The 15568-nt window shown below is 35.4% G+C and overlaps 2 pseudogenes; both read left to right on the top strand.

Annotated features, from left to right (window-relative positions):
* The first annotated feature begins 3055 nt into the window (after nucleotides 1–3055).
* Nucleotides 3056–7398, top strand: LOC101439440 (olfactory receptor 6P1-like; annotated as a pseudogene).
* A 5759-nt stretch (nucleotides 7399–13157) lies between these two features.
* Nucleotides 13158–15320, top strand: LOC101421639 (myotubularin-related protein 12 pseudogene; annotated as a pseudogene).
* The last annotated feature ends 248 nt before the right edge of the window (nucleotides 15321–15568 follow it).

Here is a 15568-nt window from a genome sequence, read left to right as displayed (position 1 = left end):
TGATTCCTTCCACACCCCCCATTCATCTCTCCTATTTGGGCCTATGCACGAAACAGATGGATCTTGTAGGATGATAGTGAATTTTCATGAACTTAATTAGGTGGTGACTCCAGTTGCAGTGTTCTTCCAGATGTGGTATGGTTGTTGGAAGAAATCCACACATCCCATTACCTGACTTTATTGATCTGACTTTATTTTTTTCTCAGTTGCTGTTAGTAAATTCCACAAGAAAGTTTTCTTTCATCTGGGGTTTTAGTTTGCCACAGGGCTGCCAATGCAAAGTACCTGAAATGGGTTGGCTTTTATAAGGGAAAATTTATTTTCTTACAGTCCCAAGACTATAAAATGTCCAAATCAGGGTACCGTCAGAGGTGCTTTCTCACCGAAGTCAGCTACTATTGATCCTATTGTCCATCGACATGTTGAGACAAGATGACCACTGATTTCTACTGAAGTATATGCCTTCCCCTCCATAATCTACAAACTCCTAGAGCTCAGCAGTAGACAACCATAGAGATTGTCTCTTTCTAGACCTCCTCTATCAGTCTCAGCTGCTCCAACTTCTTTCCAAGTTCAGCTGTGAGTTGTCAGGCATATGACTCATCTCTCCATGAGACTAAGTTCCTTGAGCCTCTCAAGGCTTCTGTTTTCCTGCAGTCTTCTCTCTCACAGGGTGAGGTCCTTACAATATGGTAGCTCCCTTTTTCACTGTGTCTCAATTTTAATCAGACCCCCCAAGAGAGAAGAGACTCAACCTGAGTCACAGCTCCCTGAAAAACTCCAATAAAATGAGTCTCACATTGGCAGGAATGGGTTAATTAAAAAACATAACCATTCTCTTTTAGGGATTCATAAAAGAATTTCATACTGCCACAGCTGGCAAGGACAGCAATACATTCTTACCTTACTACTGCATAGGTATATCAACTCTCCAGCCCTAGATCTTAATCCATAAGGACATTAATTGTATCTCCCTCTCACAAAACATCAAGCTGGTGCATCACACTATTGAAATCATTTGTTTGGAACTGGTGAGCATTAAGTAACAACCACTGTAGACTTATTGGTAAAGCATTTGCATATTAGAAAGTAGGACATAAATTCAACAAAAATTCAGGGTCCTTCTCGCTTGGTGAAATTTCTTGTTCTTCAGTGGTGTGGAACATGTCAAGATACCCCTTCTAAACTGGAGGATAGGTTGTTGCATCTGACTCTTCTAAGACTAAGAAAGAGGCATCATGCCTTTTTTGCTTCTTTAGATTATGGAGACAACATAATTGTCATATGTTTATGTATTTATACCCATTTACTAAGTGACCTGAAAACCTGCTAGTTTCTGGGTTGTTCATGTTGCCTGGAAGGAGAACTGGCCAGAGATATGTTTGTACATTGATTCATGGGTTGTCAACAATGGTTTGGCTGGACGGCCAGGGACTTGGAAAGAACAAGATTGGAAAATTGGTGACAAAGAGGTCTGGGGGAGGGGCATGTGGATAGAACTTTCATGGTAGGCATAATATATGAAGATATTTGTATCCCATGTGAATGTTCACCAGAGGGAAATTTAAAAAATTAAGTAGGGAAGCGGACTTGGCCCAGTGGTTAGGGCGTCCGTCTACCACATGGGAGGTCCGTGGTTCAAACCCCGGGCCTCCTTGACCCGTGTGCAGCTGGCCCATGTGCAGTGCTGATGTGCGCAAAGAGTGCCGTGCCACGGAGGGGTGTCCCCATGTAGGGGAGCCCCATGCGCAAGGAGTGCACCCCATAAGGAGAGCCACCCAGCACAGAAGGAAGTGCAGCCTGTCCAGGAATGGTGCTGCTCACACACGGAGAGCTGACACAACAAGATGATGCAACGAAAAGAAACAGATTCCCGGTGCTGCTAGTAAGGATAGAAGCGGTCACAGACAAACACACAGAGAATGGACACAGAGAGCAGACAACTGGGGTGGGGGGGGGGGGAGGGAAGAGAAATAAATAAATAAATCTTAAAAAAAAAAAATTAAGTAGATGAGATGACCCATTCTGTGGATAATAGTTAGCCTCCTTTACTCACCCACTCCTGTCGTTGCCCAATGGATTCATGAAGAAAGTCGCAATGGTGGAATGAATGGAGGCTAGGCATGGCGTCAACAACATGGACTTCCTCCACCAAGGCTGGATTCAATCACTGCTTAGTGCCCAATTTTCCAGCAGCTGAAACCAACATTCAGTCCCTAATGTGGCATCATTTCCTGAGGTGATCAACCTGCTACCTGGTGGCAGGTTGATTAATTGGACCACTTTCATCATGAAAGGAGCAACATTTTGTTCCAACTGGAATAAATACACTTGTGATATGGGTGTTCTTTCCTGCATGCAATTCATCTGGACTTACAGCATGTGTTACCCATTCTTGTGGTATTCCACACTATGTTGCTTCTGATTAAAAAACACACTTTGTGGCAAATGAAGTTTTGGAATGGGCACATGCTCATGGAATTCACTATCTTACCATGCTCCCTATTATCCTGAAGCAGGTGGATGGATAGAACAGGGAAATGGCCTTTAAAGACTCAATTATAGTGCCAACTGGGTAACAGTGCTCTCCAGGAGGCTGTGTATGCGCCACCCTATGGTGTTATTCTCCCATGGCCAGGATTCATGGTCCAAAAATAAAGGGGTGGAAATGAGAGTGACGCCACTCACTGTTGCTTAGTCATTCACTAGGAAAAAGTTTTGCTTCCTGTCTCTTCAACTTTAAGCTCTTCAGGCCTATAGTCTCCTCTACCCAGTCACTTTGGTCTCCTCAAGTATTTTTAATCAACCAGCTAAGACAGGAATTATTGTACTCACTGGAGTGATTGATCCTAATTATCAGGGGGAAATTTGACTGCTCCTACACAATGGATGTACAAACGAATTTGACTGGAATAAAAGAGGTGTCCAGGGGTTTCTCTTAATAAGATCATGCCCTGTGTGTAAAGTCAATGGAAAACTGCAACAACTCAATCTGAGCAGGACTACCAAAGGTGGAGAAACTTCAGGAATGATGTGCCTTGTCAGGCAAAGGACCATGACCAGGTGAGGTGCTTGCTGAGGGAAAGGGCCTGTGAAAGGTGTAGTAGAATGCAGTAGTTATAATAAGAACTACAACCACATGATCAGTTACAGAAATGAGAATTGTGATGGTTATGAGTCTTTCTTTCTTATTTAGTTATGAGTATATCTGCATGTATACATAAAGAATGTATCTTTGTTATGTTCCCTATCCTAACCCCTTATTATATGACTTAAGTTGTGTTATCTTCATTTTATAGTATTCAACTTACAAGATAACAAATTGAAGATTGAATTTTACCTAAAGATTTGCACCTTATTATGGGGAAAGTTAATATGTTTCTGATTGTACACACATCAGTTGAGTATTGCTAGTTGAAAATACGTTTACTATTGTTTTAGTTAGAGATTAAACATGGATAAAGGAGATGTGTATTGGTAACAAGTGATTGACAATGGATGGACTGTGATGGTTAAGTTCATGTGTTAACTTTCTAGGTTATTGTGTCCAGTTTGGTCAAGCAAGTACTGGCCTGATTTAATGATAGGGTTTGAATTATCAGTAAGTTGGTCGTATCTATGATTGATTGCATCAATAATAAATTGAGGAGATTTCCTTGAAGATTAAGAGAATTATCATCCAATCAGGTAAAGGCCTTGATATGAGAAGTGATGTTTTCAGTAGTTAGAAGGGAGAATTCCCATCCCTAAATTATCTGGCAGCTTGTCCTAGGGAATTCATCAAAAACCTTTATTGGAGTTCCCAGATTACAGCCTGCCTTATGGAATTTTCACTTGCCCATCTCCACAGTTGTGTAAGTCAATTGCTACTATGTATAAATATATACAGCTCCTTTGGGTTCTGTTTCCCCAGAGAACCCTATTACAGTGGGATACTATTCTGCAATCATCTTTTGAGTCACAATTACTGTAAGTAATATCATCCAATGAAAATCTTTGGAGGCTCTTCCTTCATGATGTGTGAAGACTTTGCTAATGCCTCCTATAATTCCTTCACTTTTTCTTTCTTTTTAGGGGGAACACAATATCCCAAACCAACGAAATGTCCTCAGGCAGTCTGCATGAAGTCCCAAGATAGACGAAAGCTCTCCAGGTCTCTAGATGATTGAAATTATGAAAATAGTTTTTGCAAAGGGAATTCCAGCCCATGGTTTTCCCTGCACCTTGTCAACAGTGAAAAAAGAGATATCTGAAGAAAAAGAAAAACACTACAGAGAATTTGGTGTTTAAAGAATAGATGCCATGGGACAACTTATGGGATTGCTGATGAAGACAATAGAACTAATGTATCCCCAGCCACCAGCAGTGAGGAGATATTATAGTTTATTTTCCTCTGATCTAACCAAATGCTACATAGGCTCCAATACGTATTCTTACAGAAAAGAAGTATTTGTAAGAAAATTTAAGTAATAATCTTCCATTCTAGAAAAATATCAAAACAGAATATAACCTTTGGAAGTATTCATGTTATTCTTCATTTGTCTTGGAAGTAATGGAAATGTAGCCACATAACTGCAAACATTTAAAAAAATGATTTTAGATATTTCTATTACCAGAGACAATATACTTCTTAAAGTACTCATTTGGCAGATAGAAAAAAATTACTATAGTTTGAAAATTAAAACCAAAATGTACATGTAAATTATTTATATATTCCTTGATTTCATTATTGAGTTATTTTTATTTTTATAAAAATAATAATTTACTTAAATTACTTTTCTCTATCCTCCAGTTCCCACCTATATTAATATTGATCTGCAGCATCTCTAATTCTAATTCTGTTAAAGGTAAATTAAGTAAATATGGCATGTCTTAGAGAAAGGAAAGGGATTATAGCCATAGGATCATGTTAGTGTGATTCATTTGTCAAACTCTCTTTCCAAAGAGTTAATTTAGCTTTTTTTTGAGTGTGTGATTTCTAGGACAAAATTAACTGACAATGTTCTTGTCATAAAAGGAATAAGAAACCCCTTGGATCTTTGGTGTTACATGAATAATATAAATTTTAATGTTAAAGAATCAGATAATCAAAATAATGAAAAATATATATATATTTTAAATTAGTCCAAGCTGTTTCACCCAAACAGCCTAAAATAAAGATTTTTAGTATATTGACAACCATGACATTTTTAACTACGCCATTATATTTTTCTTAGTCTAAGAAATATGACAAATCCTTAGTATTTTTAAGGGATTAAAATGAATAGTTTGGGTAAAATTTAATTAAATTTTAATTAAGTTAAAATTTAAACTAACCACACTAATATTATTCCTTGACATTTTAAATAAGCCCCATTCATAATTTCCATTATCTATATCTTAAAGTATTATGTATTGTAACAACAATCCACCACAGTTAAACTTCATATGTGTTTTAAAGCCTATATATATTTATTTCAGTAGAGTTTTATGATTAAAAACTTCCATAAAAGGTTAAAAGAAAACAGTATAGACATAAACTCAAATGGCTCCATGTTAAGTTCAGTTGTCTTTTTTATTGTGATATAAGCTTTCAAGTTTGGGACTTGCTGCTTGGATTTTTTAAACGATAGTAAAATAAATTTATTTTGCATATACAATTTTTTATGGATACCAAGAAAAATTTTATTTTACATGTATCATCTGAATATTCTGGCCCTTAAGCACTTGCAAACATAATATGTCCTTTGATAATCATCTATTTCTCAAAAGATTTCTAACTCTTAAATTGATTTTATTGACTATTTTTAACTACTGTGCAAATAAGTCTGTGATTAGGGAATTTAAAGAATATATTAAAATAAAATCTCTTTCATGCAAATTTTGAATCCTACTCATTGCTTTGTTTTCTGAATATAGAATTTTATCCATGTGCTGATATTTACCAATCCCTAATTTGATGGCATAAGTCAAGGAGTAATGAAGTTAAAATTATATGGATCCTTTTCTCTTATGAGGTTACTCATTATGGCTGAGAGCTCCAGTCCAGAGGCCCCTGATCCCTGGCTTCTGATCTGCTTTATGTTGTTGGTCTCTCAATAGGCTCTAATTATGGGACAATGTCATGTTCTTCTTGTAATAACATTACATGTATTAGTGTGGATCATGGTATTTTAAATCAACCTGCAGGTTTGAAAATCAGTGCCAACAACAGAGTGCTGTAATTGTGTGAAAACTACTTAATTCCTCAGAGTCTTCACCTCTAAAATGGGGATTATTGTAATATTTCCTTTGGAGTATTTTTTTAAAGTTGAAAACCCAAAAAAGTAATCCAGGTTTAGAATGATGTCATTTTTTTTCTCAGCCAACACTCCCTGTTATTGTTAGGGATACATTATTATCATTAATAACTAAATAGGAGAATATCCAATTCTTGTTTTTCATACATGTAAACTTTCTGGGCTTAATTGATTAATTGCAGATCAGAGAAGATGAAATAGGGATGTAAAAAACCAAATGACAGTGAGGGAGTTCATTTTCCTTGGATTTTCCTGTGTTCCCCATCCACAGCTCACATTATTTTTGATGTTTTTCATTATGTACCTGCTCTCCCTCACAAGAAACACTCTTATCATTTACATTGTTCTCATGGAATTCACACTCCAGACACCCATGTACATTTTCTTAGGAAATTTGACCTTCTTAGAAATCTGGTACACCACAGCTACAGTGACTAAAGTGCTGGCCACCTGCCTATCACAGGTTGTCACCATCTCTGTTTAAGGTTGTATAACCCAGTACTACTTCTTTTTCTCCATGGGGGCTACTGAGTGCATCCTGCTAGCTGTGATGGCCTATGACACGTACCTGGCAATATGTAGCCCTCTACACTACTCAGTCCTCATGAGTGTGGCTATTTGCCTGTGGTTTTCAGCTGGATCTTGGATTGGGAGCTTTCTTGTGCCTCTCCAACCTGCCATACTTATCTCTCACCTCAACCTCTGTGGCCCCCAGAAGATAAATCATTTCTTTTGTGACTCAGACCCCATTTTCAAACTCTCATGCTCAGATACATTCCTAGCAGAAGCTTTGAGCTACATGTGGAGCTCTGTTGTGATTCTAAGTTCTTTCCTGCTTACCATGTCCTCCTATGGCCAAATTGTGGCCACAATAGTAAGAATGTCTTCTCAGGCACCTTGGAAGAAAACTTTCTTCACCCGTGCCTCCTACCTCACTGTGGTCACCATCTATTATGGCACCATCATCTTTGCCAATGTCTGGCCTCCAGCCACATACAATTTCAACATGTGGAAAGTGGTGTCAATGTTTTACTGTGTGATCACCCCATTGGTAAACCCTCTCATCTACACCTTGAGAAACAAAGATGTGAAGAAAGCTTTCAACAATGTTCTAGCATGAAAGAGATTGCTCTTAGCTTGAAACATGAAGGTGTTTTGAGAGATCAATGAAAACTGAGCAATTTGGACTAGATTTCCAAAATACATTTGCAAATAGTATTTAAAATTATATTATGAAATAGATATTATTTAATATGGATAGCTCTCTGAACATTATGTTTCCTTTGGAGTATATTCAAATAGTTATTCTATACTTAATATATTTAATAATGTCATAGTGCAGTGCTCTAGTGATAGAAAGAGAAATAACACAAGTAACATTTCCGCAAGGCACACACAATCATAAAATAATGTTTTGTCTCATATAATGTGTTAAATGAATATTTGCATAATAAATACTTTAACAGCCTCCATGAACAACAACAACAAAAATTTAAAGTGTCTGATAAAGGGTAATGCGTTCTTCCATTTGGCAGCTGGGCTATTAAAAACACTTTGTAACTCAAAAATGTATTCAGTAAATAAACATCAAGCAACAATGATGAGCTGTAAGCTATTCCTTGTCATTGATTTCTATTTAATGATGGCATAATTAATTATCACATGCACATTTATTTTTTCAGTAATCATAAGCTTTAATTTTAGAGAAGTTTTAGATTATAGAAAAATTACATGAAAAGTATAGGTCATTCCCTATAAACACCCCCAACACACATTTTCCCCTATTATTACCATTGTACATTAATGTGGTACATTTGTCACAACTGATCAATCAATATTGAAGCATAGTTACTAACCAAAGTCTATGCTTCACATAATTTTTACCAGCTGCTTGAATATGCATATATGTATTTACTACTATACGTATTTAAGCAAATTCCCATATTAGTAAGTTATTTTAACTATCTGATTTGTTTGGATATGTTATTCTGTGGTGCACATTTGCTAAAATAAATTTATTTGTATTTTGAATATTAAGTTTGTATTTACATATGTTCCCTCAAAATGCTATTGCAATGAATTTTTATGTAAAATATTTGTTTGCATCACTAATTAGCTCCTTGTGAATACAGGCTTTAACTGTGGAAGTTATGAAGTACAAAATTAAATTCAGTTTCATTTCACCATCTCTAATGTAATAGGCTCTGGCTGATGTAAAGGGTCTCCCCACATTTACATTGGAAAACCCAACACCTTGGAATCTTCCTCATTGTCTCTTATTCCATCACTGTTCATAGTTGATCAGTCAGCAATCCTTGATTAACTTTGCTACTAAATTCTTTGGGAATACATCAATATATTTCCATCTCCAAGACATAGTGGAATCTGAGCTATGCATATCTGCATTTTGAATGGCACAGACCTTATGGGTCTGTCTACTTCTAAGTTCATCTTGCAAATGATACTTCATGGCCCATCCAGAAAGAAACTGTTCTAATGTAATTTAGATTTTCTCTCCTTCCTTCTTAAAATCATTCCAAACCTTTTAATTTTTTTTTAAGACTATAAACTAAACTGCTAATCCTGACCTAGGGTCAAAATGACTTCTTTTATTTCCATGCCCACTATCATTATCAGAGTTAAAGCAAAACCATTTGTCTTACCTTTTCAACATATACTTGCCATGTTCCTTCCTAAAGAAATCTTTGCATGTGCTTATCATTCCTCCAGAAAGAGCCTCCCCACCCTAGGAATCTGGTTGTGCACTCATCCTATGGAGGCTCCCTCTATTTCATGTTCTTAAGGAAGATTCCCTGACCTCACTGAAAAAACCTATAGCTCTGTAAATCTCTTTCTTCTAGTCAGCAGATGCATTTCATTCAAACTTTCTACAGCAAAGTTTCATATCTTCTATAATGTTATAAAATCATGTGATTTAATTCACATGATTTTATTTTATATCTAAAATTATATTATGTCACATTTTAAAAACTAATACCATATAAATGGTAAATATTAAAATATATATATATAGTCTTTGTAAATATTTTGGAAATTCTATATTTTAAAAATACCCTTAGAATTTAATACACTGGTTATTTCCAATTTCTGCTATTTCAAGTAGCACTGCAAGAAAATAAACTTGGAAAAATGTTTAGACATAACTGTATGTTTGTGTATGGGTTTATATGATTAATTCTTGTATTTAAAGTGTAAAACTTTTCTTAATATGCTTTTCACATTTTCACTATCTTCTCATTATCAGTATTTTTGTAAGAATCCTTTTTTTAAAGATTTATTTTATTTCTCTCCCCTTCCCCGCCTATTGGGAGAACAGACTCCCTTGTCTGTTCTCTGTGTCTATTTGCTGCATGTTATTCTTTGTCCACTTCTGTTGTTGTCAGCGGCACGGGAATCTGTGTTTCTTTTTGTTGCGTCATCTTGTTGTGTCAGCTCTCTGTGTGTGCAGCGCCATTCTTGGGCAGGCTGCACTTTCTATAAGAATCTTTTAACCCTTGGTCTGTGATCTGAGTTGCAAAAAATTTGCCTGATTGCCAGTTTTAAATACTTTATTATTTCTTTTAAAAATATTTTTTATTTAGTTATGTAGTTTTATATTTACTTTTGTTTTTTTTAAACTTGAGTCAGATATACATATCTTAACCCATGTCTCAAAGAATTCAACTTGTTTTCCTACAGAATGCTCATTTCTTAAAATTTAAAAAAAGGAAAAGAAAAAATATCTTAGTTTATAATTTTTTTTTTCTGGTGACCTGTCACATGTTGTGAAGTATAGATCATTTACACTATGATAAAAATTTATATTTCTATAAATTAATACAAATTTATATATCTCAACATCATAAATAAAATTCACTGGTTATCAAAGATTATATTCATACAAATATGGAATCCATAATAAATAATAGTGTACTTTTCCATTATTCTTTCTAAATATTTGAGTTCCAATCTACTTTGCTTTATCATTGATAATTTAGAGCACCTTTTTCTTTTCATTTTTAGGGCGTATTCCAATTCAATGTTCATATTCTTAAGAGATTCATTAGTGTAGTTGACTTTATTTCTTCATTTAAAATAGGCTTTATATTTTTTAGAGTTTATATTTCAATTGAGAGTCATATTAAATATGTCAGCTAATTTAGGTGAGGCTTTTTTCCAAATGAAGGAGGACCTACAATATTTCAAGAATATTCTTATGCATTTCAAAAATATCTTACCATTTAACTCTACCATGAACATATTTCTGACAAGCTCCTGTTCCTTACTGTTTTATAAATGAAACTTTTATTATTTCTTCTAAATGACTGTTTCTCCTAAATGTGCTCTGGATTTTGGCATATTTATATTAAACTCACTGCTTTGAATAATATTTCAGATGATTCATCTGGTTTCCAGGTAGGTAATCATAGTACCTGAGCCATTTATTTCCATTGCTGGTGTGGTAAAAAGAGAAGTATTCAACTTATGCTCTAAGACATTTTGTTGCTATTCATTCTGTCTTGTATCTTAGAAAAGTTATCTCCATTTTTGCTTGTTTTGGAATATCTTTATTTTGGTTTCATTTTGTAGAATATTCTTTATGCATATAGAATTTTAATTTATTTTTTTTCTTGTTTATTCCTTTCAACACTTTGGACATCCTTGATAATGCAACTTTATGAATTTGAATTTTTTTTTCTTCTGGTTTCTTTAGCTATATATATATTTGACCTTAGTTTTTCTTCTTTAGTTATATATATATACATATATATATTTGACCTTAGTTTTTAGTTATATATATATATATATATAGTTATATATATATATATATATATATTTGACCTTAGTTTTTCTTCAGTTTGTTCTAAAACCCTGAGTTGTAATTTAAAAAAAAATTATCTCATCAATATTTGGGATAGGAGAGGGAATGGAGGCAATTTTTCACCAGAAATTTACAATAAGGAACATAATGCTATCTCCTGAAAATTTCTATAGGCAATCCCAACCTCAATAACTTTTGAAGTTGAAATCATACATGCAACATTCCCTGGCCACAGCACAGTAACTCTTCAAATAAAATAGCTGACCAACCAAAACAAAACCCAAATATCAAGCACAAATTCCAAGTAAATTTTGATGCTAAGAGATTTAATATTGTTTAAACTGATAAGGTGATTATAACATCTATATGGAAAGGTGAAATATGCAGAATAGCTTTTTTTTTTCAAAATGAAGAATAAATAAGTTGCCTAATTATCATAATATTCTTTATATTTCCTTTCATTTTCATTCATTTTATTGTCTTTTTGCTTTCTAGCAGTTTGATGCAAAAGACTGAATTTTTATCACACATTTCATTATAATTAGAACAGATAGTAAAGTAGCTTTTTTAAAGTTTAATTTGAGCTTTGTTTAACCTGTATTACATAGATCTGAGTGTGTGTGTGTGTGTGTATATATATATATGTATGTATGTATGTATTCATCATTGTTTGTTGACATTCTGCGATTTTCTTTAATATTAGAGAGGATTTTTTAATCCAAATTTGAACGGCCTATATTGTTTTTATTTTAAAATTAAATTATATTTTTATTACTTTTTAGCAGCAAGTGTGCTGACTGTATTATTTATTCTGTTTTGAGTTATCGGTGTTTTCTTTGTAGTTTCCTTAGCCCATACTTTTATTTTGAAGCATGCTGTCTAATTACATTTAAGAGTGTTCGTGGTGAAGTTACTTACTATAGAGCTGAATTTAACTTCATCATCTGACTTCTATAATTAAATAATATAATAATATTATACTTAAGCCCTTTTAAATTTGACAAGGAAGTCATATTTGGTTTAGTATTTCTCATTATATGTTTTATAATATTGTTTTCTATATATTAAATAACTTATGTGCTTTTTATTTTAAGAATTTTATTAAAATTAAAATTCATTAAAAAATATGCACTTACTGTGCATCAACTTTCAGGAATTGAGCAAACCTTTGTAATTAGAATTCACACCAAGCTTTGCGTTGTCCCTGGTACTCCATAATTCCCATTTGCTTCCCCTTCCAAGCACTAATTCCTCACACTGAATGGCCCCAACCAGTGATTACTCTCCTAATTTGTAACTATATATTATTTTGTATGTCTTTGTTGGATATTAATATAATCATAGTTTTGTGTGGAGCAGGAAAGACAAGATGCCCATTACAAAGGAAACTGTAGAGCTGCAAACGATATTGGAAAGGACGTTCATGCACAGAGCTGGTCTAGGGTTTAAATATATAACATTAGTTGCAATGCTTTCTTGAGATGATTCTAGAATATTTCTCTTATTTTACATTAAGATATAATCTGTACTGAGTATGCAAATTAATTTTCAAAATTTAAGAATAATCAATCTTGCATTACTGAAAGAAATCAAAATTTTTCTTTAAAAATTTTAAAATATTGTTGGTGATTCTGTCTTAACATGGATTTCTCTTTAACCTGTCTAATTTCTATGATTTCCAAATCAATTAAATTAGGAGATATATTGCTAACCATATTTTGTAATTTTTCTTCTTGGTTTGTTAACTTTTGTTTCTTAGGAGTGTATCAATTTAAGATAAAGTGCAATATTCATTACCATAAAATGTACAATTGTATGTTCTTACAATGCTTTTAATATATTTAATACAATTTTTCTTCATTCCTAATATAGGTAATTCGTTCCAGAAGATTTGTTAATTTTATTTTTAGGGGCCGGATACCTGCGGCGCCGCAGGTGCAGCTGCTCTGGGGATGGGCGGAGCTCCAGCCGCTGGTGCTGGTGGCCTCGGAGGTGACCTTGCTGGAGGCCGAGCCGCCTCCTCTGCTCACGTGAGTCGCTGCTTCGCAGAAAGGTGATTTGCTGGGGAAGGGGTCACGGGTGATGGCTATGGCACCAAGGTGCCTAAGCCCTCTTTCTTTTCCTATGTGCTACCAGAGGAAATTCACACATATGCAAAAGGAACAACAGAGGAGGAAGTAACTCTTGTTGCCAGAACAGGTGCTTTGTGAAGCCAGCGCGGTACTAAAATATGTCCAGGAAAATTCATGTCAGGGTGGGATCTATGGGAGACTTGTCTGCCCAGACTTCAAGATGTTTTCATGAGTGATGAATCTGCAGTTGGATAATGATAAAACTCAATTTAAGAATAAGGTTATAGGAGAAAATGACATTACACTACACTGTGTTGATCAGATTTATGGGGTGTTGGATGAGGAACAATAAAACAAAAAACAAAACAACTCTCTTTGGACAACTGAAGAAATATCCCCAGAAACTCATCATCCACTGCAAAGACTTCTGACTTTTCCACTTTTGTCTGAGGTACACAAAGGAAGAAGATGTCAAAAGGATTGTCCTTGGCATAATTCATCATACACAAGCTCATAAATTGCTTAAACATTTGTTCCTGTTTCCCTATGCAACTGCTGCACAAAGCAGTATAGCCACAGATGCCAAGAACCATACTGTAATGTTTGACACACTTAAGGACTGGTGCTGGCAATTAGAGTGATTGTCAATGCAGGCTATACAGACTGAAAATGTGCTAGCATGCTTTGTTGTCTCCATCCCTCTTCCTGAAGAAGATAGCCCAGACTGTGGTCATGGAGTACCAATATGGTGTTGGTCCTGCCAGGGTGGATGTGCCCTTTTAAAAATGTCAGCACTGCCCCAAAACAGGATGATGGCAATTTACAAATCCAAAAAAGCTTTTTGGATGAAATTTACAAGACCATCCACAGGCCATCCTATGAAATTGTTAAAACTGAAGACCTATCAAGCAACTTTCTATCCCTGCAGGAAATCCAGACTGCATACTCTATATTTAAACAGTGATTTCTAATAGATAATAGTACTGAATTTGGGGGCACAGATATAAAATGACTTCTCTGTTGGAAAGTAGCAGCTAGCTTGACATAATCAGATGTTGTCAAAAAAAGCAATAGAGATTACAGAATATTTGGAAGCACAGAACACGAATGTTCTTCTCTTAGAAGAGAATACTTCTGATCTTTGTTGTGTCATTTTCTCTCTGGTATAAGTGATAATGGACATGCACTGTAGAACTAGGTTTGGTTTCCACAGTCTCATCCAGAAGGAGTGGATCGCTGCAACCATCTATGCCATAGTGACAAAGAAGAGACTCCTGTGTTCCTGCTTTTCTTAGATTGTGTGTGGCAGCTGATGCACCAGTACCCCCAGCATTTGAATTCATGGAGACTTACCTGACTGTTTTGTCAGATAGCCTGTACATACCTATTTTTCAGCACTTTCTTCAGTTCATCCCATGAGAAAGGTACTATGATGGGTAGGGAAGGCCAGGATACACAAAGCAAACCTTTGACTCTGCTCACCATGTGGGATTGGTCTGTAAGTTTGAGCCCAAAGCCCAGATATTGCTCTAAAACCTTCTTAATATGGAAAAGCCAAAACTGGACAAAGGCCAGTGAAAAGGAATGCATTTCAAACATCAACAACTTTCTTTGCCACTCAGCCAGCCTAAATCATCTCCCAAAAGAGGGTTTTTCAGGGAAGAAACAGAACATTTAATTAAAAACCTTCTGGGCAAGAGAATTAGCAAATTTATTAATTCTTCAGATGAGCTGCAAGGCAACCTTCAAGCATTCTATGACAGCAGGCAAAGCAAACCTACTGACTACCATGGTCAGAGAGGGGCCAGAAAGCTAAGCCTGGACCCAGTGGTACTTGCACTGGATTCCAGAAGCCCAGATCCTAGGTGGCAGTGGCAGAGTGGCCACTGAGCAAACTCTTAGAAATGATGGAGGGAGTTCAGAGCTTACAAGAGAAAATAGACTAGAGACACCACAGGCCGGAGCCCTCCAGACAGAGGCCCCCATCCTGCTGAAGAATTCTGCCTGCCTGTCCTCTTTATTTCCATGTACTTTGCTCCAACCACAGTGTTCTATGTCTGTCTTACCTACCAGCATTGGAAAACTCTAGGAGATGAAGAAGACTTGGCCAAATGAGAAGATGAGTTTGTGGATCTAGGCGATTTGTGACTTGTTTTTACAGTTATTGTGAAAAAAGAATATTGAAGATTGGTATAAGAATAGAGCACCTTTGATCTCTAGAGCAGTGTGCCCTGCTGACGTTTAACACTGGTGGTGTTGTTAACCTGGTGCTGTGTTGGGGTAAAACTGTGCTTTCAGGAAAAGAGCTGATTCTTGTGTTTTTTGTTTTTTGGATTTTTTCCATGAGCATGTAAGAATGATATTGCCCGGACAGATGCTGGACATTTTGTAAGGGG

The sequence above is a fragment of the Dasypus novemcinctus genome, chromosome 15 (genome assembly GCF_030445035.2).
Source record: "Dasypus novemcinctus isolate mDasNov1 chromosome 15, mDasNov1.1.hap2, whole genome shotgun sequence".
NCBI classification, from domain to species: Eukaryota; Metazoa; Chordata; class Mammalia; order Cingulata; family Dasypodidae; genus Dasypus; species Dasypus novemcinctus.
The sequence above is the reverse complement of the archived record's forward strand: the minus strand, read 5'-3'. Positions and strand labels throughout refer to the sequence as shown.